General features: G+C 48.8%; 1 protein-coding gene and 1 pseudogene across 1 annotated transcript in view; both read right to left on the bottom strand.

Moving 5' to 3' along the window:
* The window catches only part of USF3 (upstream transcription factor family member 3), a 37,351-nt gene extending 33,001 nt beyond the window's left edge, over positions 1-4,350 (bottom strand). Inside the window, exon 1 of the mRNA XM_040339153.1 lies at positions 4,208-4,350. The gene's annotated coding sequence lies outside the window, so the exon portion shown is untranslated. The remainder of the gene's footprint in view (positions 1-4,207) is intronic.
* Positions 4,351-13,494: 9,144 nt separating this feature from the next.
* Positions 13,495-13,578, bottom strand: LOC120929980 (annotated as a pseudogene).

Here is a 13,578-nt window from a genome sequence, read left to right as displayed (position 1 = left end):
ATATACAGGGTGACAGGGGAGTGTATCACCCAGTGATAGTGGGGGATATACAGGGTGACAGGGGAGTGTATCACCCAGTGATAGTGGGGGATATACAGGGTGACAGGGGAGTGTATCACCCAGTGATAGTGGGGGATATAAAGGGTGACAGGGGAGTGTATTACCCAGTGATAGTGGGGGATATACAGGGTGACAGGGGAGTGTATTACCCAGTGATAGTGGGGGATATACAGGGTGACAGGGGGGTGTATTACCCAGTGATAGTGGGGGAAATACAGGGTGACAGGGGAGTGTATTACCCAGTGATAGTGGGGGATATACAGGGTGACAGGGGAGTGTATCACCCAGTGATAGTGGGGGATATACGGGGCGACAGGAAGTGTATCACCCAGTGATAGTGGAGGATATACAGGGTGACAGGGGAGTGCATCACCCAGTGATAGTGGGGGATATACAGGGTGACAGGGGAGTGTATCACCCAGTGATAGTGGGGGATATACAGGGTGACAGGGGAGTGTATTACCCAGTGATAGTGGGGGATATACAGGGTGACAGGGGAGTGTATTACCCAGTGATAGTGGAGGATATACAGAGTGACAGGGGAGTGTATCACTCAGTGATAGTGGGGGATATACAGGGTGACAGGGGAGTGTATCACCCAGTGATAGTGGGGGATATACGGGGTGACAGGGGAGTGTATTACCCAGTGATAGTGGGGGATATACGGGGTGACAGGGGAGTGTATTACCCAGTGATAGTGGGGGATATACGGGGTGACAGGGGAGTGTATTACCCAGTGATAGTGGGGGATATACAGGGTGACAGGGGAGTGTATTACCCAGTGATAGTGGGGGATATACAGGGTGACAGGGGAGTGTATCACCCAGTGATAGTGGGGGATATACAGGGTGACAGGGGAGTGTATCACCCAGTGATAGTGGAGGATATACAGGGTGACAGGGGAGTGCATCACCCAGTGATAGTGGAGGATATACAGGGTGACAGGGGAGTGTATTACCCAGTGATAGTGGGGGATATACAGGGTGACAGGGGAGTGTATTACCCAGTGATAGTGGGGGATATACAGGGTGACAGGGGAGTGTATCACCCAGTGATAGTGGGGGATATACAGGGTGACAGGGGAGTGTATCACCCAGTGATAGTGGGGGATATACAGGGTGACAGGGGGGTGTATTACCCAGTGATAGTGGGGGATATACAGGGTGACAGGGGAGTGTATCACCCAGTGATAGTGGGGGATATATTGGGTGACAGGGGAGTGTATTACCCAGTGATAGTGGAGGATATACAGGGTGACAGGGGAGTGTATTACCCAGTGATAGTGGGGGATATACAGGGTGACAGGGGAGTGTATTACCCAGTGATAGTGGGGGATATACAGGGTGACAGGGGAGTGTATCACCCAGTGATAGTGGGGGATATACAGGGTGACAGGGGAGTGTATTACCCAGTGATAGTGGGGGATATACAGGGTGACAGGGGAGTGTATCACCCAGTGATAGTGGGGGATATACAGGGTGACAGGGGAGTGTATCACCCAGTGATAGTGGGGGATATACAGGGTGACAGGGGGGTGTATTACCCAGTGATAGTGGGGGATATACAGGGTGACAGGGGAGTGTATTACCCAGTGATAGTGGGGGATATACAGGGTGACAGGGGAGTGTATTACCCAGTGATAGTGGGGGATATACAGAGTGACAGGGGAGTGTATCACCCAGTGATAGTGGGGGATATACAGGGTGACAGGGGAGTGTATCACCCAGTGATAGTGGGGGATATACGGGGTGACAGGGGAGTGTATCACCCAGTGATAGTGGGGGATATACGGGGTGACAGGGGAGTGTATTACCCAGTGATAGTGGGGGATATACAGGGTGACAGGGGAGTGTATCACCCAGTGATAGTGGGGGATATACAGTGTGACAGGGGAGTGTATCACCCAGTGATAGTGGGGGATATACAGGGTGACAGGGGAGTGTATCACCCAGTGATAGTGGGGGATATACAGGGTGACAGGGGAGTGTATCACCCAGTGATAGTGGGGGATATACAGGGTGACAGGGGAGTGTATCACCCAGTGATAGTGGGGGATATAAAGGGTGACAGGGGAGTGTATTACCCAGTGATAGTGGGGGATATACAGGGTGACAGGGGAGTGTATTACCCAGTGATAGTGGGGGATATACAGGGTGACAGGGGGGGGTATTACCCAGTGATAGTGGGGGAAATACAGGGTGACAGGGGAGTGTATTACCCAGTGATAGTGGGGGATATACAGGGTGACAGGGGAGTGTATCACCCAGTGATAGTGGGGGATATACGGGGCGACAGGAAGTGTATCACCCAGTGATAGTGGAGGATATACAGGGTGACAGGGGAGTGCATCACCCAGTGATAGTGGGGGATATACAGGGTGACAGGGGAGTGTATCACCCAGTGATAGTGGGGGATATACAGGGTGACAGGGGAGTGTATTACCCAGTGATAGTGGGGGATATACAGGGTGACAGGGGAGTGTATTACCCAGTGATAGTGGAGGATATACAGAGTGACAGGGGAGTGTATCACTCAGTGATAGTGGGGGATATACAGGGTGACAGGGGAGTGTATCACCCAGTGATAGTGGGGGATATACGGGGTGACAGGGGAGTGTATTACCCAGTGATAGTGGGGGATATACGGGGTGACAGGGGAGTGTATTACCCAGTGATAGTGGGGGATATACGGGGTGACAGGGGAGTGTATTACCCAGTGATAGTGGGGGATATACAGGGTGACAGGGGAGTGTATTACCCAGTGATAGTGGGGGATATACAGGGTGACAGGGGAGTGTATCACCCAGTGATAGTGGGGGATATACAGGGTGACAGGGGAGTGTATCACCCAGTGATAGTGGAGGATATACAGGGTGACAGGGGAGTGCATCACCCAGTGATAGTGGAGGATATACAGGGTGACAGGGGAGTGTATTACCCAGTGATAGTGGGGGATATACAGGGTGACAGGGGAGTGTATTACCCAGTGATAGTGGGGGATATACAGGGTGACAGGGGAGTGTATCACCCAGTGATAGTGGGGGATATACAGGGTGACAGGGGAGTGTATCACCCAGTGATAGTGGGGGATATACAGGGTGACAGGGGGGTGTATTACCCAGTGATAGTGGGGGATATACAGGGTGACAGGGGAGTGTATCACCCAGTGATAGTGGGGGATATATTGGGTGACAGGGGAGTGTATTACCCAGTGATAGTGGAGGATATACAGGGTGACAGGGGAGTGTATTACCCAGTGATAGTGGGGGATATACAGGGTGACAGGGGAGTGTATTACCCAGTGATAGTGGGGGATATACAGGGTGACAGGGGAGTGTATCACCCAGTGATAGTGGGGGATATACAGGGTGACAGGGGAGTGTATTACCCAGTGATAGTGGGGGATATACAGGGTGACAGGGGAGTGTATCACCCAGTGATAGTGGGGGATATACAGGGTGACAGGGGAGTGTATCACCCAGTGATAGTGGGGGATATACAGGGTGACAGGGGGGTGTATTACCCAGTGATAGTGGGGGATATACAGGGTGACAGGGGAGTGTATTACCCAGTGATAGTGGGGGATATACAGGGTGACAGGGGAGTGTATTACCCAGTGATAGTGGGGGATATACAGAGTGACAGGGGAGTGTATTACCCAGTGATAGTGGGGGATATACAGAGTGACAGGGGAGTGTATTACCCGGTGATAGTGGGGGATATACAGGGTGACAGGGGAGTGTATCACCCAGTGATAGTGGGGGATATACAGAGTGACAGGGGAGTGTATCACCCAGTGATAGTGGGGGATATACAGGGTGACAGGGGAGTGTATTACCCGGTGATAGTGGGGGATATACAGGGTGACAGGGGGGTGTATTACCCGGTGATAGTGGGGGATATACAGGGTGACAGGGGAGTGTATTACCCGGTGATAGTGGGGGATATACGGGGTGACAGGGGAGTGTATTACCCAGTGATAGTGGGGGATATACAGGGTGACAGGGGAGTGTACAGTGGAGGTGGGGATACACTCCCCTGTCACACTGTATGCCCCTCCATTACTCTCTGTGTTATTGGTCCCCTTTTCTCCTCATTTACCCCCCCTCGTTGGGTCATTCCTCTCCCGCCCGCCTTGTACCGGGTACCTCAGTTCAGGTAATTCGGTGCGTCCTCCCTCTCGGGCAGGTCCCCCCGGTGGGGCCTACATCCCCGCCAGTCAACCAAGCAAGCAAGCTACCGAAAGCCAGACTACAGCCGTACAGATAGCACAACCAATCCTGCGCCGGACTCCTCCCCCCCATCGACCAATAGAGTGCGCGATGTTTGGGTTCGTTCCTGAGCGGCGGCGGTGCCCGCCAATCAGAGACGTTATCTTAGACGAAGGTGGGAGGAGGGGGCGTAGACTGCGAGTGGAAGTGTAAATTCGAGGAAGTGTATAGATTCGCCGTGGTTTGATTGATGGGCCGTCCGGCCAATAGGTGTTGAGAAGGGAGGAGCTTTCGTTAAAGGGACAGCGCGGGTGTATAAGGAGGATTATTCCCGGTGTTTGTAGAGCTGCGGATGTGGGAGAGCCGGAGACCAGTGGAGAACGGGAGTGATGTACAGAAATGTGCGGGAAATAAGACAACGTAACAATGTTTAAATTATTATTTTTAATAATAAAATATTATATAATTTTTTATATAAATGGTGGGAGTATTTTCCCCCTAATATTATACATTGTGGGTTAGTTTTACCTGTTGTTGTAATAATGGGACTTTATATACGTTTTTTTTAATCCTATATTATTAATTGAGTAGCAACAGTGTTTTATTTTTTTATTGTTTATAATAATAATATTATTATTAACCACTTAAGGACCGGACCAATATGCTGCTAAATGACCCAAGGGGTTTTTACAATTCGGCACTGCGTTGCTTTAACTGACAATTGCGCGGTCGTGCGACGTGGCTCCCAAACAAAATTGGCGTCTTTTTTTCCCCACAAATAGAGCTTTCTTTTGGTGGTATTTGATCACCTCTGCGGTTTTTATTTTTTGCGCTATAAACAAAAATAGAGCGACAATTTTGAAAAAAATGCAATATTTTTTACTTTTTGCTATAATAAATATCCCCCAAAAACATATATCATTTTTTTTTTCCCTCAGTTTAGGCCGATACGTATTCTTCTACCTATTTTTGGTAAAAAAAATCGCAATAAGCGTTTATCGATTGGTTTGCGCAAAATTTATAGCGTTTACAAAATAGGGGATAGTTTTATTTATTTTTTTACTACTAATGGTGGCGATCAGCGATTTTTTTCGTGACTGCGACATTATGGCGGACACTTCGGACAATTTTGACACATTTTTGAACCATTGTCATTTTCACAGCAAAAAATGCATTTAAATTGCATTGTTTATTGTGAAAATGACAGTTGCAGTTTGGGAGTTAACCACAGGGAGCGCTGTAGGAGTTAGGTTTCACCTAGTGTGTGTTTACAACTGTAGGGGGGTGTGGCTGTAGGACTGACGTCATCGATCGAGTCTCCCTATAAAAGGGATCACACGATCGATACGCCGCCACAGTGAAGCACAGGGAAGCCGTGTTTACATACGGCTCTCCCCGTTCTTCAGCTCCGGGGAGCGATCGCGAGGGGGCGGCTAGAAACGAATAGCCGCGCCCTCGTCCCGGATCACTCCTGAAGCCACGGGAACCGCCGCATGTACGGGGTGGGTGGTCCGATCTGGCCCCCGACCTACGTCTAGCCAGGGACGTACAGGTACGCCAATGTGCCTGTCCGTGCCATTCTGCCGACGTAAATGTACATGCGGCGGTCCGGAAGTGGTTAATTGAATTGCAACAGTGTTTTTTTTTTGTTATTATGTATAATAGGGGGTAGATTCACAAAGGAGATACGACGGCGTATCTCTGAGTCCGGCCGGTCGTATCTATGCGCCTGATTCTTAGAATCAGTTACGCATAGATTTCTATTAGATCCGACCGGCGTCTCTAAGTCTCTTACGCCGTTGGATCTTAACTGCATATTTACGCTGGCCGCTAGGGGCGTGTACGCTGATTTACGCCTAGAAATATGTAAATCAGCTAGATACGCAAATTCACGAACGTACGCCCGGCCGACGCAGTACAGTTACGCCGTTTACGTTAGGCTTTTCCCGGCGTAAAGTTACCCCTGCTATATGAGGCGTATATGCAGCGTACCAATGTTAAGTATGGGCGTCGTTCCCGCGCCGAAATTTGAAAAATTTACGCCGTTTGCGTAAGTCCTCCGTGAATGGGGCTGGACGTCATTTACGTTCACGTCGAAACCAATGACGTCCTTGCGGCGTACTTTGGAGCAATGCACACTGGGAAATTCCACGGACGGCGCATGCGCCGTTCGTGAAAAACGTCAATCGCGTCGGGTCAGGGTTGATTTACATAAAACACGCCCCCCTGTTCACAATTTGAATTAGGCAGGCTTACGCCGGCCTATTTTGCTACGCCGCCGCAACTTTCTTTTGAGAATACGGCACTTGCCTTTAAAAGTTGCGGAGGCGTAACGTAAATAGGATACGTTACGCCCGAACAAACATACGCCGATCTACGTGAATCTACCCCTATATGTAGATATTTTTTATTATGCATAATTTTTTTTATTATGTGTATCTATATATATAAGCAACCACTTCCCTACCGGGCCTATCCTGGCACTTCTCTCCTTCATGTAAAAATCATAATTTTTTTGCTAGAAAATTACTCAGAACCCCCAAACATTATATATATATATTTTTTTTTAGCAGACACCCAAGGGAATAAAGTGGTCGTCATTGCAACTTTTTATCTCGCACGGCATGTGCGCAACCATTTAACCACCTAAGGACCCCTTTCACACCGATATACGTCGGCAGAAGGGCACAATCACGTACCTGTAAGTGTCTCTTTAAGAGCCCAGCCGTGGGGTCGCGACCCGGTCCGAAGCTCCGTGACCGGGGGACCCAATTGCCGCCGGTGTCCCGCGATCGGTCACAGGAGCTGAAGAACAGGGAAAGGTGAGTGTAAACACACCTTCCCCGTTCTTCACTGTGGCGCCGTCATTGATCGTCTGTTCCCTGATATAGGGAAAGGCGATCACTGACGCCACACGTACAGCCCCGCCCCCCTACAGTTAGAAACACATATGAGGTCACACTTAACTCCTACAGCGCCCCCTAGTGGTCAACTCCCAAACTGCAATTGTAATTTTCACAGTAATCAATGCATTTTTATAGCACTTTTCGCTGTGAAAATGACAATGGTCCCAAAAATGTGTCCGCCACAATTTCGCAGTCACGAAAAAAAATCGCTGATCGCCGCTATTAGTAGTAAAAAAAAAAAAAATCTTAATAAAAAAGCCATAAAACTATCCCCTGTTTTGTAAACGCTATAAATTTTGCGCAAACCAATCGATAAACGCTTATTGCGATTGTTTTTAACCAAAAATATGTAGAATAATACGTATCGGCCTAAACTGAGGGAAAACATTTTTTTTTATATATCTTTTTTTGGGGATATTTATTATAGCACAAAGTAAAAAAATATTGAATTGTGGCTCTATTTTTGTTTATAGCGCAGAAAATAAAAACCGCAGAGGTGATCAAATACCACCAAAAGAAAGCTCTATTTGTGGGGGGAAAAAAAGGACGCCAATTTTGTTTGGGAGCCACGTCGCACGACCGCGCAATTGTCAGTTAAAGCAACGCAGTGCCGAAACGCAAAAAGGGGCCTGGTCCTTTACCTGCATAATGGTCTTAATGGTTAAAGCGGATCTCCACTCTAAAGTGAAGTCCCGCTGATCGGCACCCTCCCCCCTCCGGTGTCACATTTGACACCTTTCAGGGGGGAGGGGGGTGCAGATACCTGTCTACAGACAGGTATCTGCACCCACTTCCGGCCCTACGATGCGGGAAAAAGACGGGTTTTTCCCTTGCTTCCCGTCCGTCCCCCGTTGTATGCTGGGAACACTCGGCTCCCAGCACACAGCGGGAACCAATCGGCGGGCGCAGCGCGACTCGCGCATGCGCCGTAGGGAACCGGGCAGTGAAGCCGGAGCGCTTCACTTCCTGGTTCCCTCACCGTGGATGGAGGGGGGAGCAGCAGGGTGACGAGCGATCGGCTCGTCATCTGCTGCGATCGGCGCTGGACTCCAGGACAGGTAAGTGTCCTTATATTAAAAGTCAGCAGCTGCAGTATTTGTAGCTGCTGGCTTTTAATATATTTTTTTAGTGGCACATCCGCTTTAAACTTCCCTTCTAAGCTTGGGGTGCGCGCTATACGCCGATAAATACGGTAAATATATTTTACCTCCCTGTCTGTTTACTAATGCTAGCAAAAATCCTTTTGTTGGAGTATATCATGGGACATAGAGCAGCCATAGTAATTACTATGTGGGTTATAGACCACCTTCAGGTGATTGGACACAGGCACACCCAAGACAGGAAGTCCCCCCCCCCCCATATAACCCCTCCCATACCGTGAGTACCTCAGCTTTTGTAGAAAAACAATAAGTACCCAACAAGAGAGGAAGGACGCCCGTGTCCCGTGAGGTACTCCAAGAAAAGGATTTTACAGGTAAGCTGTTAAAATAAAAATCATATTTTCTTTATCGTACATCACGGGACACAGAGCATCATAGTAATTACTGTGGGATGTCCCAAAGCAATGCCACGAGGGGAGGGAGACACAGAGTAAAGCAGGGCCCCATCAGCCATGAGGACCAATACCGCTGCCTGCAGCACACTGCGCCCAAAGGCGATATCCTCATGTCTTTTTACATCCACCAGATAGAATCTAGTAAATGTATGGACTGAAGACCAAGTTGCAGCCTTGCAGATCTGAGTCATGGAGGCTTGGTGATGCACCGCATGTGAAGCACTCACTGCTCTGGTAGAGCGCGCTCTAGCTTGAAAAAAATAGAAAACTCTCCTTTTTAAACCATAAGCCTGAACAATAACTTGCCAAATCCACTTGGAAATAGTAGATTTCAATGCTGCCTGCCCCTTCCTTAGGGCCTTCTGGCAGTACAAACAAAACATCCAACTTCCGAATCTGAGCAGTTGCCTTCAGATAGACTTAAACCCCTCTCACTACATCAAGAGAATGGAATGACTTTTCTTCCGCAGAACGGGGTTCTGGAAAAAACGAAGGCAGAACAACATCTTGGTTCAGATGAAAACCTGACACTGCCTTAAGTAGAAAGGTTGGATGTGAATGCAACACCACATTGTCCTTGTAAATAATCAAATATGGCTCTTTACAAGAAAAGGCAGCCAACTCTGATACCCTTCTTGCAGAGGATATAGGGCCAAATCCACAAAGACCTGGCGTAACGGCGAATTTCTAATTTAAGTTACACTGCCTTAAAATTTCTACCTAAGTGCCCAATCCACAAAGCACTTACCTAGAAATTTCTGGCCGTGTAACTTAAATTCCGCCGGCGCAAGGCGTTCCTCATTTCATGGGGGCGATTCCCATTTAAATGAGGCGCGCTCCCGCGCCGGCCGTACTGCGCATGCTCGTGACGTCATTTTCCCGACGTGCATAGCGCGAAATTACGTTACGTCGGGCTTTGTGGATTGCCACGGGTCAATAAAGTTGCGTCGAAAAAAAAAAAAAAAGATACGCGCAAAAAAAAAAATCAAATTCGAAAAAAAAACACGTCGCTAGACAAGAAAGGTCTGCTTTTACATGGTGTACTAACTTTACACCATGTAAAAGCAGCCCTAATTTTGCGTATGCAACTTAATACTTACGGAGAAAAAACGAAGCAGAAAAGCTTTGTGGATCTCCGTAAGTACTAATTTGCATACCCGAGGCGGCATTTCGACACAAAATGCCCCCAGCGGCGGATGCGGTACTGCATCCTAAGATCCGGCAGTGTAATTCAATTACACATGCCGGATCTTCTCCCTAACTATGGGAAACTGATTCTGTGGATCAGTTCCACAGTTAGGACCAGGGATACGACGGAGTAACAGCAGTTACTCCGTCGTATCTCTTTTGAGGATTTGGCCCATAGCAACCAGAAAAAAACAAATTCCTAGTAAAAAAGGACCAAGAGACTGTTCTTGCAAAACCGGCAAAACGACATTCAAGTCTCATGGGCACAAAGGTGGCCTAACTGGTGGATTAATATGCGCTACCCCTTGTATAAAGGCCCAGACCAAGGAATGTGAAGAAAGTGGCCTTTGAAACAATACCGATAAGGCCAAGACCTGACCTTTGATTGTACTCGAGGCCATCTTAACCACTTGCCGCCCGCCAATGACAAATTGACGTCGGCAAAGTGGTTGTAGAATCCTGACTGGACGTCATATGACGTCCTCAGGATTCTGAGCCGCTGCGCGCCCCCGGGGGCGCGCATCGCGGCGATCGTTGTTGCGGGGTGTCAGTCTGACACCCCGCAACACCGATCTCAGTAAAGAGTCTCTCACGGAGACTCTTTACCACGTGATCAGCCGTGTCCACCCATCAGTGCCGCATACCAGCGCCGCCAATCAGTGCCACCTCATCTGTGCCCGTCAGTACTACCTCATCGATGTCCATCAGTGCCATCTCATCTGTGCCCATCAGTGCCGCCATATCAGTGCCCATAATTGAAAGAGAAAACTTACTTATTTACAAAAAAATTTACAGAAAAAAATAAAAACGTATTTTTTTTTCAAAATTTCCAGTCTTTTTTTAGTTGTTGCGCAAAAAAAAAAAAATCACAGAGGTGATCAAATACCACCAAAAGAAAGCTCTATTTGTGGGGAAAAAAGGACGCCAATTTTGTTTGGGTACAGTGTAGCACGACCGCGCAATTGCCATTCAAAGTGCGACAGTGCTGAAAGCTGAAAATTGGCTTGGGCGGGAAGGTGTATACGTGCCCTGTATGGAAGTGGTTAATTTATACCGCCAATTGTGCAAAGGCAAGAATTCTACCTATGACATACTTCCGAGGATGCCATCCCTTGGATTCGCACCAAGAAACATATGGCCTCCAGATTCTATAATATACAACTCTGGAAGTTGGTTTCCTTGCATTAATCAGGGTACATACCACTGACCCTGCAAGTCCCTGATTTTTTAGAATATGGGTTTAAATAGTCAAACCATTAGATTTAGAGTTTATAAGACAGGATGAAACACTGGTCCCTGCGAGAGCAGGTCTGGACGTGGCGGAAGGGTCCACGGGTCCCCTACTGCCATCTTTACGATCTCTACATACCAGGATCTTCTGGGCCATGCCGGGGCTACAAGAACCACCGGCGTCCCTTCCTCCTTAATCCTGCAAAGAAGCTGTGGTAGCAGCTGAACAGGGGGGGGGGGCGCATAAATCAAGTAAAAACTGATCCAAAGGGGTTACCAACGCATCTGTCCTGTATGAGAGTGGATCCCTTGTTCTTGACACAAAGTTAACCAATTTCTTGTTGAACCTGGACGCCAACAGATCTACGTCTGGGGTACCCCATCGTTGGCATATGGCCAGGAAGATGTCGGGGTGAAGAAACCATTCCCTGGGAAACAACTGTTGGCGACTTAAGAAGTCCGCCTGCCAATTTTCTATTCCCGGAATGAAGACTACAGATAGGCAAGGTACATGCCTCTCTGCCAAAGCCAGAATATGGTTCACCTTCCTCTGGGCCATGTGACTCTTGGTGCCCCCTTGTACTGATTGATATAGGCCACTGCTGTGGCATTGTCAAATTGAATCCCGACAGGACAATCCTGCAACTTGAACATCCAGGCCCTCAGAACCAAACGTCCCACCCGAATCTCTAGGATGTTGATGGGCAAGGCCTTCTCGGTTTCAGACCACTTCCTTTGGACAGTCGCCTCTTCCAGGACTGCTCTCCAACTCGAAAGGCTGGCATCCATTGTTACCACCTTCCAGGTAACTGGTATGATGGATTTCCCCTTCTGCAGATTTTTTTTACCAACCACCAACTAAGGCTCTGGTGTACCTTTGGGGTCAGCTACATTGCGAAGTCCAGAGCTTGGACCTTTTTGTTCCAAGCGGATAGGATACTGTTTTGCAATGGTCTCAAATGAAATTCGGCATTGGGAACAGCTTAGAAAAAAAAGCCACCATCTTCCCTAACAACCTCATGCAAAGGCAAATGGAGGGAATTTTCTTTGTCCTGACCACCTGGATCAGTTCCCTTATGGCGCTGACCTTTTGCCTGGGGCAAAAATACTTTCCTCTGGGCTGTGTCTATGGCCAGACCCTAAGTAGTCGAGCCTTCTTACTGGTCGCAAGGATGAGTTCTTTAGGTTGAGAATCCAACCCAGGTATTCCAGATACTTGACTGTGCTGACAACACTTTGGTCCAAGCGGGTCACCGATTGATCTACCAGCAGCAGATAGTCCAAGTATGCCATTACTGTTATACCCTGAGCACTTAATCTGGCCAGAACCTTTTTTTTTCTATTGAAAAGCCTGTGGCATGCATAACACAACCCAATAAACTTCACCCGATGCAGGAAAAAATGTGCACACACAAAGAGTGATACACAAAAAACTGTGAAAAGTGCAACGTCAAATGGTCCACCGAAAAGGACCCAACCCTGATCCCCCGGGGTGTTAGGCTCCTGGCAGGGACTGAGGTAATCTGTGGTCTGTGCAGCCGAAGCCGACACGGAACCAACTTTCTTGGAGGGTCTGCCGAGACAGAACCCTCCTCGGTGAGGCTTCCTCAAATAGAGACCCCATTAGAGCAGGCGAACTAAGCCAGAAGGCCATGTCCACCTACTCCCAAGACATTCAGGGCAGGCCCGAGGACCAGCACCCTACTAATCACACACACAAAGGTGTACAAAAAGTGCACCGACATAAAAGTGACAAACAAGGGGAAAAATAAAAAAGAAAGTGGGGGAGAAGGAAGGTGGGAGAGGTGAGTGGAAAGTGACCCTTGTGCACAACAATGGCCGGCCCTCCGGCCAGGAAACAAAAATTCCCCTGGTCCTAGCCAAAAGGCTCGGCCCTAGAGGCAGGTGTTAAAAAGTGTGTTGTGGAGATCATGACCAAAGTGCCATACGGTAAATGCCCCTCAAACACTTGTGCAATGTATGGCACCCCTGGACTGCCACTCCACAGCTACAGGCTTTTCAACGGACCCTGACCCCCGGCCCGGACCAGCAGCACCCTTCCCAGCCAGGAAGTTCAGAGAGATCGGGGAGAGCCCACCTCAGCAGGCAACTCCCACCTAATCACATTCGGGAAATACTAACCGTTCCTCCCGATGAAAAGAGGAGCAGGGGTTCTCTCCCAAACTGACTGGGGCAGGCACCACCAAATCCAGGCCAGAGGAGAGGGGCCTAGCCCTCCAGCTTCGACCTCGTGCCTCTCCGTCCAAATCAGAAGGCTTCCACCTCCACGCCAGCAGGCTTAGCGACCGCCAACCACCATCCCTTTCCACCTCGCCGTGTACTCAGGACGGTTTAGCATAGCACCACCTACTGGCAACTGATAAGAACAGATACTACACTTGATCTTAGCCAAATGGCCGAGAAGCAAA

Source organism: Rana temporaria, chromosome 2 (assembly GCF_905171775.1).
Source record: "Rana temporaria chromosome 2, aRanTem1.1, whole genome shotgun sequence".
In the NCBI taxonomy this organism is placed as follows: Eukaryota; Metazoa; Chordata; class Amphibia; order Anura; family Ranidae; genus Rana; species Rana temporaria.
The sequence above is the reverse complement of the archived record's forward strand: the minus strand, read 5'-3'. Positions and strand labels throughout refer to the sequence as shown.